The sequence below is a fragment of the Notechis scutatus genome, unplaced genomic scaffold (assembly GCF_049901735.1).
Source record: "Notechis scutatus isolate UNSWTSFEM ecotype Mainland unplaced genomic scaffold, rNotScu1.2 NSCUCTG36, whole genome shotgun sequence".
Classification (NCBI taxonomy): Eukaryota; Metazoa; Chordata; class Lepidosauria; order Squamata; family Elapidae; genus Notechis; species Notechis scutatus.
In genome coordinates, this window is record NW_028263115.1 from 160,068 (window position 1) to 172,500 (window position 12,433).

General features: G+C 41.4%; 1 protein-coding gene and 1 long non-coding RNA gene across 2 annotated transcripts in view; one reads left to right on the forward strand and one right to left on the reverse strand.

Moving 5' to 3' along the window:
• Positions 1–12,433, forward strand: part of LOC148128650 (vomeronasal type-2 receptor 26-like) — a 62,138-nt gene that overhangs the window by 10,854 nt on the left and 38,851 nt on the right. The window lies entirely within an intron of this gene.
• The window catches only part of LOC148128651 (uncharacterized), a 2,289-nt gene continuing 1,679 nt past the window's right edge, over positions 11,824–12,433 (reverse strand). Inside the window, exon 3 of the long non-coding RNA XR_015746211.1 lies at positions 11,824–12,107. This is a non-coding gene — a long non-coding RNA (uncharacterized LOC148128651). The remainder of the gene's footprint in view (positions 12,108–12,433) is intronic.

The window sequence follows — 12,433 nt, forward strand, 5'->3', positions numbered from 1 at the left end:
TTCGTCGGGTTATACGATGGTACTCGTGGTGGTTGATATGCTAACCAAGATGGCCCACTTTATCCCCTGTCGGAAGTTACCATTGGCTCATACTACCGCCCAATTATTTCTGCAACATGTATTCCGTTTGCATGGTCTACCGGACAGGGTAGTTTCGGATCGCAGTGTCCAGTTTACCACTCAATTCTGGAAGAGTCTCATGACTGCATTACGGGTGCAGGTGTGTTTGGCGTCGGCGCACCATCCGGAAAACTATGGCGGGACTGAGAAAGTAATTGGCATCCTCGCCCAATATCTAAGATGTTTTGTCAACCATCGACAGAACGATTGGGTGACCTCCCTCCCTTTGGCGGAGTTTGCCTTTAACAATTCCCAGCACACCTCCACTCACATGACGCCTTTTTATGCAAATGTGGGCTACCATCCGAGGTTTTTCCCATTGTCGATCTTGGATTCCCCGGTTCCAGAAACACGAGACTTTTTATTTGAACTACATTCAGTGCACCAGTTGATTTCACAACAATTGGAACGGGCTAAGGCGGACTACAAAAGGCGGATCGTTCACGTTGGGCGACGTCTCTGCTGGCTGTGGGAGACAGAGTGTGGTTGTCCACGAAGCATCTCCGGGTCGATCGTCCGATTAAAAAGTTGGACCATCGTTTCATCGGTCCCTTCCCTATCGAGGCGGTCATCAATCCCGTTGCTTATTGGCTCACCCTACCATGCTCCATGCGCATTCATCCTGTCTTCCACCGTTCCCTTCTGGTTCCTGACACCCCATCGTGTACTCTCCGTTCTCCCGCTGGTACGATTTCTCCATCTGCACCCAGCAATGATGCTGATGCTGATGATACGGTGGTCAGCATTCGGGATTCTTGCTGGCTGAAAGGACGATTTCAGTACTTCGTTGAGAGGCTAGAGGATGGATCAGAGGTTCTTTCCTGGGTGGATGCTTCCACAGTTCACGCCCCAGACCTTATCCGGAGATTCCATGAATGGTTTCCATTAAAACCGCATCCAGATTGTCAGACTCGGGGGAAGGGCCCTGCGGTGAGGGATAGTGTTGTGACTCGGAGGTTTGAACCTGTCAGAAGACATAGGCTCAAGTGATGAGGAAGATCTGGCATTAAGGTTTGAGCCTGCTTTGTTGAGTGACACAGATGGGAGTCAGGAGGAAGAGGAGGACTTGGCTCTAAGATTTGAGCCTGCTTTGCTGGAAGTTTCGGAGTCGTCTTCCTCCCCAGAATCTTCCTCCCTGATTGTGCCTCAGGTGTCGGCAGATAATCAGGAGAGCGTGCCAGAGTCATTGGCTGAAGATCAAGCCGAGAAATGCTGGTCTGATGCAAGGCAAAGACGCAGGCAGAAACGTGACATACGACGTAAAAGGAAATGTCAAATCAGGGACTGAGAAAAGAGACTGACATGCCCCTCAGGGAATATAAGGAGGCGTGTTAGCTCTGAATCCCTGTTCGGGTCAACTTGTTTATTTGAGTTAGCAGTTCGGATAAATTATTCTGTGTGGTGTTCGCCTCTGATTTATGGTTCTGCTCATTATCAGACTTGGTAGGCAGCTTCTGGGAAAACTGCCAAAGACAGATTCAGCCAAAGGAAGTTAACTCTGTCGTTCCTGTTTCTGTCTGTTTGAGTATTTTCCTTTGGAAATTTGGACTCTCACCTTGTAGCTACAGGTGAGACAGAACACCATTCCATATCTTATTACCATTTTCCATTTTCTATATAGCTTCTCACCTCTTTTAACTTTCTTAGTTTTATTTTATTTATCTCATCTCAGTTCAGATCATTATGCTTATTATTCTTTGACTGTTCTGTTTCCAGCTATCAATTTATCTTTTCTCTTTAAACAAAATTTCTCCTGTACGCTAATTGGAGTATGACGCCTTTAGCTCTTTCCCCTAAATTTATAACACTTACATAACTTCCATTGGGATTCTGTTTAGTACATTCTAAAGTTACACATTATATTTTAAAAAAAGAAAAATTTATAAGTATGTAATATAATTAAAACAACTGTCCATGCCAATTCAAATCTATCATTAATAATAATAATCATTTAAATCTTAAACATTTTACACATTACTTTTCAATTGAATATCATACTTTTATGGGAACACTTATACTTTCCATAGTTATTTCTCCCCCCCACTTCACATCACTTATATTTTAAATCATTGTATCATTAAAATGTTCCCATTTCCTCCTACTTCAATTCTCTCATTTATTTCATTGCCTTCCTTTTATTCACAAAAATTTCACTAAATTACACTGAATATTTTATCCCATTTTTTGATCACATGTTGTTTCCAATTTTCTAACATTGTTTCTAAGTACAAATATAACAATACAATCTTATGTACCTTTGCAGAATCCCTTTTTCAATTAAATTTTACCCATTATCTCTAAATGAATCTTGTTTCTTTACATCTTGCTCCACACCATTGAGGCTTCTCATCCCTTCCTCCCTCCCTTGCTTCTTCTTCTCCCTGCCCTTTTTACTCCCTTGTCTCTCCACCTCCCTTTTCTTCTTCTGCATTCCCCCTTTCTGTTGTTTTCTAACATTATATCCACTTTTCACCTTATTTTTCTTTTTTTTTTGGTTGTTTTTTTAAATCTTAAAGTCCCCTTTTTCTTTTCCTCCCTTTCTTCCCCAAATAAAGTTACTTGTTCATCAAAGATGGCTTCTTCTTTATCCCAGTCATCTTGTTGCGCAGTCAGTTTCTCATAGGTGCAAATCGCCATGTTCTAAGAATTGAAAAAGAGTGCCAAGAGAGTCTTTCCCTTCTTGTTCTTCTTCTTTGTATTTTTTGAATTCAATTTCATATTGTTTTTTTTTTGTGTTTTTTTTTTTTTTTTTTTAATTTTTTTTTTTTTTTTTTTTTTTTTTTTTTTTTTTTTTTTTTTTTTTTTTAAAAAATTTTTTTTTTTTTTTTATTTTTTTTTTTTTTTTTTTTTTTTTTTTTTTTTTTTTTTTTTTTTTTTTTTTTTTTTTTTTTTTTTTTTTTTTTTTTTTTTTTTTTTTTTGGGGTTTTTTTTTTTTTTTTTTTTTTTTTTTTTTTTTTTTTTTTTTTTTTTTTTTTTTTTTTTTTTTTTTTTTTTTTTTTTTTTTTTTTTTTTTTTTTTTTTTTTTTTTTTTTTTTTTTTTTTTTTTTTTTTTTTTTTTTTTTTTTTTTTTTTTTTTTTTTTTTTTTTTTTTTTTTTTTTTTTTTTTTTTTTTTTTTTTTTTTTTGGGTTTTTTTTTTTGGGTTGGGGGGGGTGTTTTTTTTTTTTTTTTTTTTTTTTTTACATGAACTACATTTCCCAGAATACCTTTAACTACATTTACCATGATGCATTCCCTTAAGGGGACAGCTCATAATTCCTAAGTAACTATCCAATTCCCATAGACTGGCTGGGACAGCCCACTCCCCACCTGGGAATTGTAAATTCCACTATTAAAGGAAGAGAAAAAAAATTAACTATAAACTAAGATAAGCAGTAAATACTAACTGAATAGCATATAACTATATAACTAAGAGAAAAACAGTAACATTAATAAAGCATCAATCAAAGCAAAGCATGCAAAGCTTGAGGTTCAATCTTCAAGTTAGGCCTCTTGGTGCAAGTCTGCTGGTGCAAGTCTATAGGTACTCTTGGTGGCAAAGGTGAGATTCTGGTGGTTGCTTCTGGCGGCCTTTTAGGGTTGACAGGTAGTCTTGGAGGCAAATGTGAAAGTCTGGTGGTCGCTTCTGGTGGCCTTTTAGGATTGGAATGGTACTCTTGCTTCCATGGTGTCAAAGGGCATCGGGAACATTGGGAAGCTGTTGGAAAGGGCATTGCGGAGGCATATGCCTGTGTAGAGTGTCTTAGTGATGTCTGGTGGTTGTTGGCGGTCATTTAGGGTGTCCTAGGGAAAGTGTACTGATTGGCGGTGGCCTTTTAGGCTGGAATGACATTCTTGTTTTCGATGGTGCTAAAGGGCGTCGGAAGGTGGTTGGAATGGATGGTGCTGAGGTATTTGCCTGGGTTGAAGCCTGCATCTGGGCATCATTGACAATTCCTACTATCCCCCTTCCAAGTGGAGATTTGATGGCCACTGGGTCATCTACAGGGCTGCCGACTGACTCGGAGAAGAGAAAGGCGCATGGGGCATTATTTCCCAGCAGGAGTAGGATATCAGCCTCCGGATCTAGAGCGGGAAAGTGATGAGCAAGGTGCTGTAGGTGAGGTATGCTGCTTATGACCTCAGGTGTTGCGATCTGACTGCGGTCATTCGGTATCCCATCGCATTCAAATACGGGTGGTAGTGGGAATCGGGTACTTCCATCCAATGACTCTATGCAGAGTCCAATAGCTCTCCTCCCTGTCATGCTTCTTGGTCCATTGCATGTTGATACAGTGAAGGGAAGTTTGGCCTGTTGCACCTCAAAGAGGTCGAAGAATGAGGGTACAGGTGCTTTGAGTGTCTATCCACACGTACATTTTCAGTGTCTTCAGGGCGTCCTTCAGGGTATACTTTGGATAAGCAGATGGGAAGACACAAACAAGGGTGTGGTGAGTCGGTGCACAGTGCTGTGCAGTTGACACTCATGCTTGGTTTTGGTTGTGGTTTGTCAGTCTGCCGAGGAGCCCTACATGCTTTTGTGTTACATTGTGGCTCCTTGTCTGAAGGAGGGTTACGAGGTATCTGCCGTGGTGGCTCGGCATCTGGATGCAGCGCAGTCGGGTTCTGGTCACTTTTGCAGATGTTATATTGCACTTTGGTTGTGCAGTATTTGGGCGAATGTTTGGATTCGCAACACTTGTAGCAGTATTGGTACTCCCTTAGTAACTCTTTTCTTTGGGTCAGTGATTTCTCTGCAAACCCAGTGCAGCTGTTCAGCGAGTGACGTGTGTGGTGCATAGGACAAAACTGGTTTCTCATTGAAGTAGTAGATATAAATTGGGTTGTATCTGATGAGGCCTCTCCCCAACAGTGTGTGGATGAGGAGTCGATCTCGGTGTTATGTGATGACATTTGGTGATGATCTGTAGAGATGTGCAGTAGAGGCTGGAGAGGTCCAGAATTGCAGTAGTGGTCTCTGTTAGGTTGGTAAACTCTGCGTCTGAGGCAAAGATTTCTGAAGCTGTTGCAGGACTTTGTTTGCCAGAAGACAAATTCTTGGAGAAAGGCAAAGGGTGGGTCTCGTCTGCGGTTTGCAGCCAGAAAGGCGTCAGACAAAACAATCCATCGTTCTAATATTTCTTTTGGGAGTTTGGCGATGATTTCTTCTTGCGTTATGAAGAGATCAAAGCAAGCCAGTCCTGGTAAGTCAGAACATTCTTTGGCTGTTCGCAGCTTCGTAAGGATGTTGGAAAAGTCCTCTAGTTTTCGAGTTTTGTGGATAGCGATACACGGGAAATTGTAAAGTTGTTCTAGGAGCGAGTATTCCATCAATGTGTCTTCACCATATTTCCGGTTCAAAGCATCCCATGCTCGTTTTAGAACAATGTCTGGGTCATTAAGTAAGCCTGTGTAAATGTTTTTCACCATGTAGCTAGACTGTGGTCCTAGCCATGCCAACAGAAATTTAAGTTCTTCACTGGGAAGCAGCTGTTCGCTTTGGGCGGTACTCGTGAAAATAGACTTCCATAGTAGGTATTCTCTGCTTGGCTTGTCATTGAATTTGTGCACACCACTGGCTGCTAAGACTAACCTTCCACAACTTAGTGACGGTTCTCTGTTACTTCGCTGTGAGGGCAAGTCATCTCTTCATATGATGTCATTGTAGGAGTGGCATTCTGGCTCAAGGGCATGTGTTGTGGACGGTATGTGGTTCACCAGAGAGTACTTTATGAGGAGGTCGGTATCTGCCCTCACATATGTAAGTAGTACCTTTTGAGGTTGGGTGTAGGTTCCATGCTGTGTGTCAAATTTCTTTAGTGGTTGTGGTGAGAACTCTTTAGCCTGAGGATTGAGTGTAGCAATTGTGATTGGTTACAGGTCAACTTGTTGAAAAGTTGTTGTGAGCACTGGTGGGCTAATTTGCTCACCTGGCAGGCCATGAGACGTTGGAGTAGGGTTGCTGGTGCTGGGAAGAGAATCTCGGACCTTAGTATGTACAGCATCACTTGGGTAAGGTTTGCTGTTGGTGGGAAGTGAATCTCATACTTTAGGTCATACAACATCAGTTGCATAAGTGTAGAGTCTGTGGTTAAGGTTCATCCCTCTGCTTCTCTGGTTGTGGGAGACTGTTAGGCAACTGAGGTGGTTCCAGCTGATCATTTTGTAGCGAGTGCTGCTCATCCACATAGACCTTGACCCATGTATCTGGGCTCTCTTCTCCCAACTCGTCAAGGTCGAAGTTGAGGGAGGCAGCATTGGCCACCTTCTGCCATGCTGTGGCCTGTGCTGTTTTCACTGCCGTCTCTCTTTGTCACTCGAGTAACTCGACCTGGGCCTGAGTTTTGGCTATTTCTGCTTGTTGTTTGGCCATTTCTGCTTTCTGCCGTACCACCTCTGTCATAATATGTAAATCTGCCTCTGCTGCTGCAGCTTCAACTTGGGCTTCCACAGCTCGTTCAGCATAACTTGCTGCTTTGGAGGCCTGAGATGCACCACTATGATGGGAGGATGTTCTGGAAGGATGCTGGGAGCCAGCAGCAAAGAATTGGCATGAGACACTAGAACCTGCCTGTGATCTAGCCGGTTTAGAATGGAGGGAAGAAGACACATGTGATCAAGGAGCTATGTTGGAGGTGGCCTGCTCCCTTTATGCTACTCCCTGCTGAAGTGCATTGTGGAGCTCTGCCTGGAGGGCTGTCTTGCTTTCCTCGACACTGTCTTCACATTCCTTGTGAAACTCCTTGAAGTATTGGATGTGTGTTAGGAGTTTGGAGTCACCCAGTTTTGACTGGAGGGACTTGAGGTTGTTTTCGCTGCATCTCCACCATGCGAAAAGGGCATCTAGATCATGTAGCAATGTACAGAGTTTCTCAGGGGGCAGCTTATGTATTGGGGCATCACAGATCTTCTCAAGCTTCGCCCATGAGTCTGTGTAGTGGCGATATTGCTGCTGCCAATCATTCTTCAAGTGTTCTTCCATGGCTTCGGTAAGCTTCTTACTCTATCTGAGGTCGTAGGCTTTCGGAGGTGTCACAGTTTCTCCATAGGGTTTGACATCTAAAGGCGGTTGTTGGGAACCAGGCTCCACATTTACAACAAGGGTGGGTGGAGGATTTGGGTCATCTGGTACATCAGAGACATCTGTCATGGTTGAGGAAGTTGCCATGCTTCAAATTGGCAAAGGGAGAAATTTGGAAAATTTTAGTGGTTTTCCATGCAATTCCCTTTTTAGTACTAGGGGGAGCTGCAAGCAGGTAGCAGAAAGTAGAATTGCTGCTGGATTTAATACTTGAGCACATAGGTGGCACTGCAGAGTCTGGGCAATGGTAACACAGCACACAGTATGGCTGCTTCTAGGGTGCGTTGTGTGCTTGTGACAGAAGGGGGCACTAGAGGTTGCATTATGGAGTCTGAAGACTAGAGGGCTGAACGCAGAAATATGTGTTGCGTAGTCTGAAGACTTGAGGGCAGAACACAGAAATATGCCAATAAGGGTCGCTTGCTTCACAAGGTGGCAGCAGAGGGTCAGTAAGATGCTGTTGCTATGCCCATGTTTGGTTGCAATTACTCTTGGGACCTTTGAATTAAGTTGATTAAATGGTGCACTATAGTTTCAAAAAAGGGATTGACATTGGATAATCACTGGTCAAATTGAAGAAATTGTCCACAAGAGTTTCAAAGGGGGTTATCATTGGAGAAACACTCTGGTCAATATTTGAGAAACTGTGTAAAAAAAAAAAATCAAATTCTGGGAAATTTCTCCTTGAGCCCAAATGTAGCTGTGGGCAGCGTTGCTTATGTCTCACTTCCTTGTGGAAGGAAAAAGAGGGGAGAGAATTTCCTGCCTACTCTTGAAAAGGAAAAAAAATGATAAGAATTATGTGACTGCACTGTAAATTTCTTCTTGACCACCAGATGGAGATATAGGCTGCTTTACTTGAGTATGATTTCTCTCTTTTTGCGGGGCGGGAAGCCTCGTGGCTATGAAGTTTGCTGATTGCCCAAAGGAATTTATTGCCTACTTCAGATGGTGCTGTAAGCTAATAGTTGAGTGTCAGCCGATTTCGCTGGAAGGGAAAAATTCATTAGGAAAAATACTTCAGTAAGTTGCATGCACTGTGGCCATGTTGTGCTTCTAATTTTTTAGTAAAGATAGGAGGTGATGAAGAAAGTTAGGCTTTTAAACAAAAGAAATTGCTCCTTGAATTATTCTGTTCAAATAGCTTGCGTGAATCAGCCTTGTGACTTGGGGGAAGGAATGTGCTCCGTTGCTTTGAAGACGGTTCTTCACTAATGATTTATAACCCCCAATTAACCATCCAGAGTGGTTGTAAAATAGCTGGAGAGGCCTCCTTTATTACCTCTTGAAGCAGCTGAGAGCATAACAATGCAAAGCCTTTCCTTTTAGCAATACATGCAAGATTTCTCAAACTTTCCATTGCATTTTGGAAAGGGTTTGTAACTGGAGATAGACATAGACGGGGAATACCTGGCTCCTTCCTTCAATTCCAAACAGACTGTAAGGTTGCTTTGGCCAACAATGGGAAGACACAGATTAAGCCAGAGAATAGGATGTTTGAAAGTCTCTTGCGTAAATGGAGAAGGGTGGGTGTGTGGGTTCTCTTTGATTGTAGCATGTGGGGGAATTCGAACCCCTTCCAACATGCAAACAGCATGTAAAGAGTTCCGTAGCTCATAGAGAGAGACGGTGGGAAATGCAGGTTTAGATTAACATTGCATATTCACTCCTGGCTTCAATATTACACTGCTTTATCACAAATCCGAAATTAACAAATTTATTCTGATGGGTTAGGATTCATCTTTTACTTTTCTGTATCTTGTACAGAGATGGATTCATAAACTGTACAGATGCAGAGAGATAACTCAACAAGACGTCCATAACAAAGAACATTCATTGGTTCATCAGGTATCCTCATGACTCATGTTTGTGACAAAGTTCTTCTTTCATGACCAATCCTTTGTATATCTGCCTTGTAGTAAAAGATGGTTATCTCCTAACCTGTCTCGTAGCGGTAAAAAGCTGCTATCAGTTCATGAGTCCAGGCAAGAATGGAGGGAAACCTCCCCCAACCCCTCGAGGGTCAATTTAGTGACCAATCAGGATTACAGATGTGGCCACGTGACATGAACTACATTTCCCAGGATGCCTTTAACTACATTTACCATGATGCATTCCCTTAAGGGGACAACTCATAATTCCTAAGTTACTATCCAATTCCCATAGACTGGCTGGGACAGCACATCATCCCTACAATTTATGGCAATTAGACCCACATATGCAGATCTCAACAGAAATGTATCATTCAAATAAAGTGCCACATTATGTGTGAAATTAAACAGGAATTATGTTGTTTTAATATAAGAATCCCAACAAGTTATTTGCTCAATCTTGATCAAAGATTAGAGAATACAGAATAACAAAGTTGAAAGGGACCTTGGAGGTCTTCTAGTACAAACCCCTGCCTAGGCAGGAACCCTACACCACTTCAGACAAATGGCTATCCAACATCTTTTTAAAAACTTCCAGTGTTGGAGCATCCACAACTTCTGGAGCCAAGTTGTTCCACTGATTAATTGTTCTCACTGTCAGGAAATTTCTCCTTAATTCCAGGTTGCTTCTCTCCTTGATTAGTTTCCACCTATTGCTTCTTGTCCTGCCTTGAGGTGCTTTGGAAAATAGGTTGACTCCCTCTTCTTTGTGACAGCCCCTTTGATATTGGAAGACCGCTATTATGTTTCCCCTAGTCCTTCTCTGTATAAGAAAGAGATCAATATCTTTCTTATACAATTGACATTCAAATATTTATCGTATTTATTTATATATCAAACCTCTTAAGTGCCCATCTCCCTCACATAATAGATCTGTTTTGTCTATCTCTGGAGTCTGACAAATACAAGTCTGTTTATTATAAGAGTCTTGATTAAATCTTCCATATTTAACCATTCCGTCAAGCTGCTCAAATGCCTTAAGACATTTCAACATTTAAAAACTCACCAATTTGGAAATATATTTATAATGGCTCATCCAGTTCAATGTGCTATCCTTACCGAGCATGGCTATATTTTTCTATGCTTCAAGATCTGAATTAATTCTGTAGCAATCTTTTTGGCTTGTTCTCCTGTAGTACAAGAGATTGGAAGACCACAGCTCCTAATTGTGATGGCCCGGGGTGTGGCACAAAGGCAACACAGTCAAACAAGCAAGAAGAGTCCCTTTATTATCTCCAACTTTGCCCCCAATGTCCAGGTTATCTTCAGCTGGAGAAAAACTCTCTAGTCTTTAAATTGAGGAAATTCAGTCCAAAAACAAAGTACATATAAACTGTAACTAAAAATCCAAACAAACCATGCTGCAGTAATTAACTTGACAGGACAGGAGAAGGAATTGCAGACTTGAAAGCAAACACAGCTGGGGAGATGCTGGGAACACAGATAAGCCTCGACAATACCAGATAATTCATGATTTGCTCCCAACAAATTTCTGTGTGCAGCTTCCCTTTTTAAACACTGTGTTCCCAGCTGCAGCTAATGAAGGGAATCAGGGTCCTTTCCTTCCCCGTAAGCCATGCAATTCACATTGCTCCCTCCTCCGTTCCTCCCTGCATGCCCTAGGATGAAGAGGGGATGGGCCTGGGTCTTCCTCTGAATTTCCTCTCCCTTGCTCTACTTCTCCCCTGCTCTGCTCAGCTGGACTGTGCCTTTCTACAGTTTCTTCCACAGCCAACAGAGCCACACTCCCACTCCCTGTCAGCTGCTCAGCCACCCAATCAGATTCCGACAGGAGCATGACACTAATATAGTTTGTCAGTTGTATAATTCAAGAAGTTTTTAACTGAAATTTTGTCTCTTCCAAAAGACAGAATTTTGGGAGTCTTATTACATTCCATAAATGTAATACCAATAATTTGGCACTGGGCCTAAGACAGAATCTTGAGACAGAAACATTACTTCCTTTTGTGTAGTTTTAGTTTCTTTGAGGATTACACACTAACTGCTCTTGGTCAACCAATACTCTGTCTAAAGTCTTCTTGTTCTTCAACAAGAAATAATTTGCTCATCTCTCCACTCTCAGCTCTAATCAAGAAGATCCTAGCATATACAGTATTTTAGCAACAATATCTAATAGACCAAGGGGTCTGTAAATTATGTTTTATTCTGTTTTTAATATGTATTGGAATTATGTATTAATATGTGTAGATGAACCTGCCAATAGAGAACACACCACTATTAGGGATATTTTTTTTGAAGATTTTATCTGGTAGAAAAATCCTCTCAAGGGTCTTTATTGCTCTTCAAGCCATTTATGATGAACTTTAAGGATAAAAAATAATGAGCATGTGGACTAAAATGTTTACCATTGAAAATATCATTATTTTTGTTAACATTATATTGAAAGGACGATTTTCCATCTCTGTTATACCTTCTTTTTGTAGAGAAGACCCTTTGTTTGAACATAGAGTCTCACCCTCCCAAGGATGAAACAGAAGACCCAAAGCAATGATGAGGATGTCATGAGAGGATATCACTGTTTTGCTCTTTGCCTCTTAAACACTGTAAATCCCAATTTCTAACTATTTCACCTAGAATGGCCACATTGATAAGCAGTTCTTCAATTTCAAAGTGAACATATGGATGGATCTATCACAGACCAGCTTACCACACCATTCAAATTAATTGTAAAAAAACACAGACACAAACCTGAGGGACTTTGTAGGTGCCTCCTAATGTTGACATCTGGATGGAGATGTCATCAGTAGCTGCATCAACAAGAGCCAAAAGGTGGTCCTTACTTCCACAGCCGTAGTTTGGAATATTGGCTTCTCCCGTTGAGAGCATATCTAGCAAGGCATCTGAAGTCAGAAGTCTGTTCAAGTAATTATCATGGATGTTGTAGCCAAGTGTGAGATTTTTCAGAAGCCCAGGAGTCTTGTTGACCACTTGAATATTAAAAATGTAGCGTAGTAGTCTAAACTTATCAAAAGGTAAACTAACATAAAATGTTTATGTTATCATCATCATCATTACGATCAAAAGCAAAATACCGTTTCAATTTAATTCTCTTTGCCTTCTGATCAATGATGGGTTTCCAAATTTTTTCCTACCAGTTCTATGAGTAGTTCTATGCATGCGCATGCACACCTAAAGCATGCTTTGCACGTGCTTTCAGGGCTCAAAGACCCAGCCCTTTTGGAACACTGGTGGGTGAGCTGAGCTGTTTTTTTTTAGCTCAGCTGAGGGGCGGCAATCTGGTCTGCCGTGCGAATCAGCTGAACTAAAAACCAAGGGAATATACAAGAGCTAATGGCAGGGGCA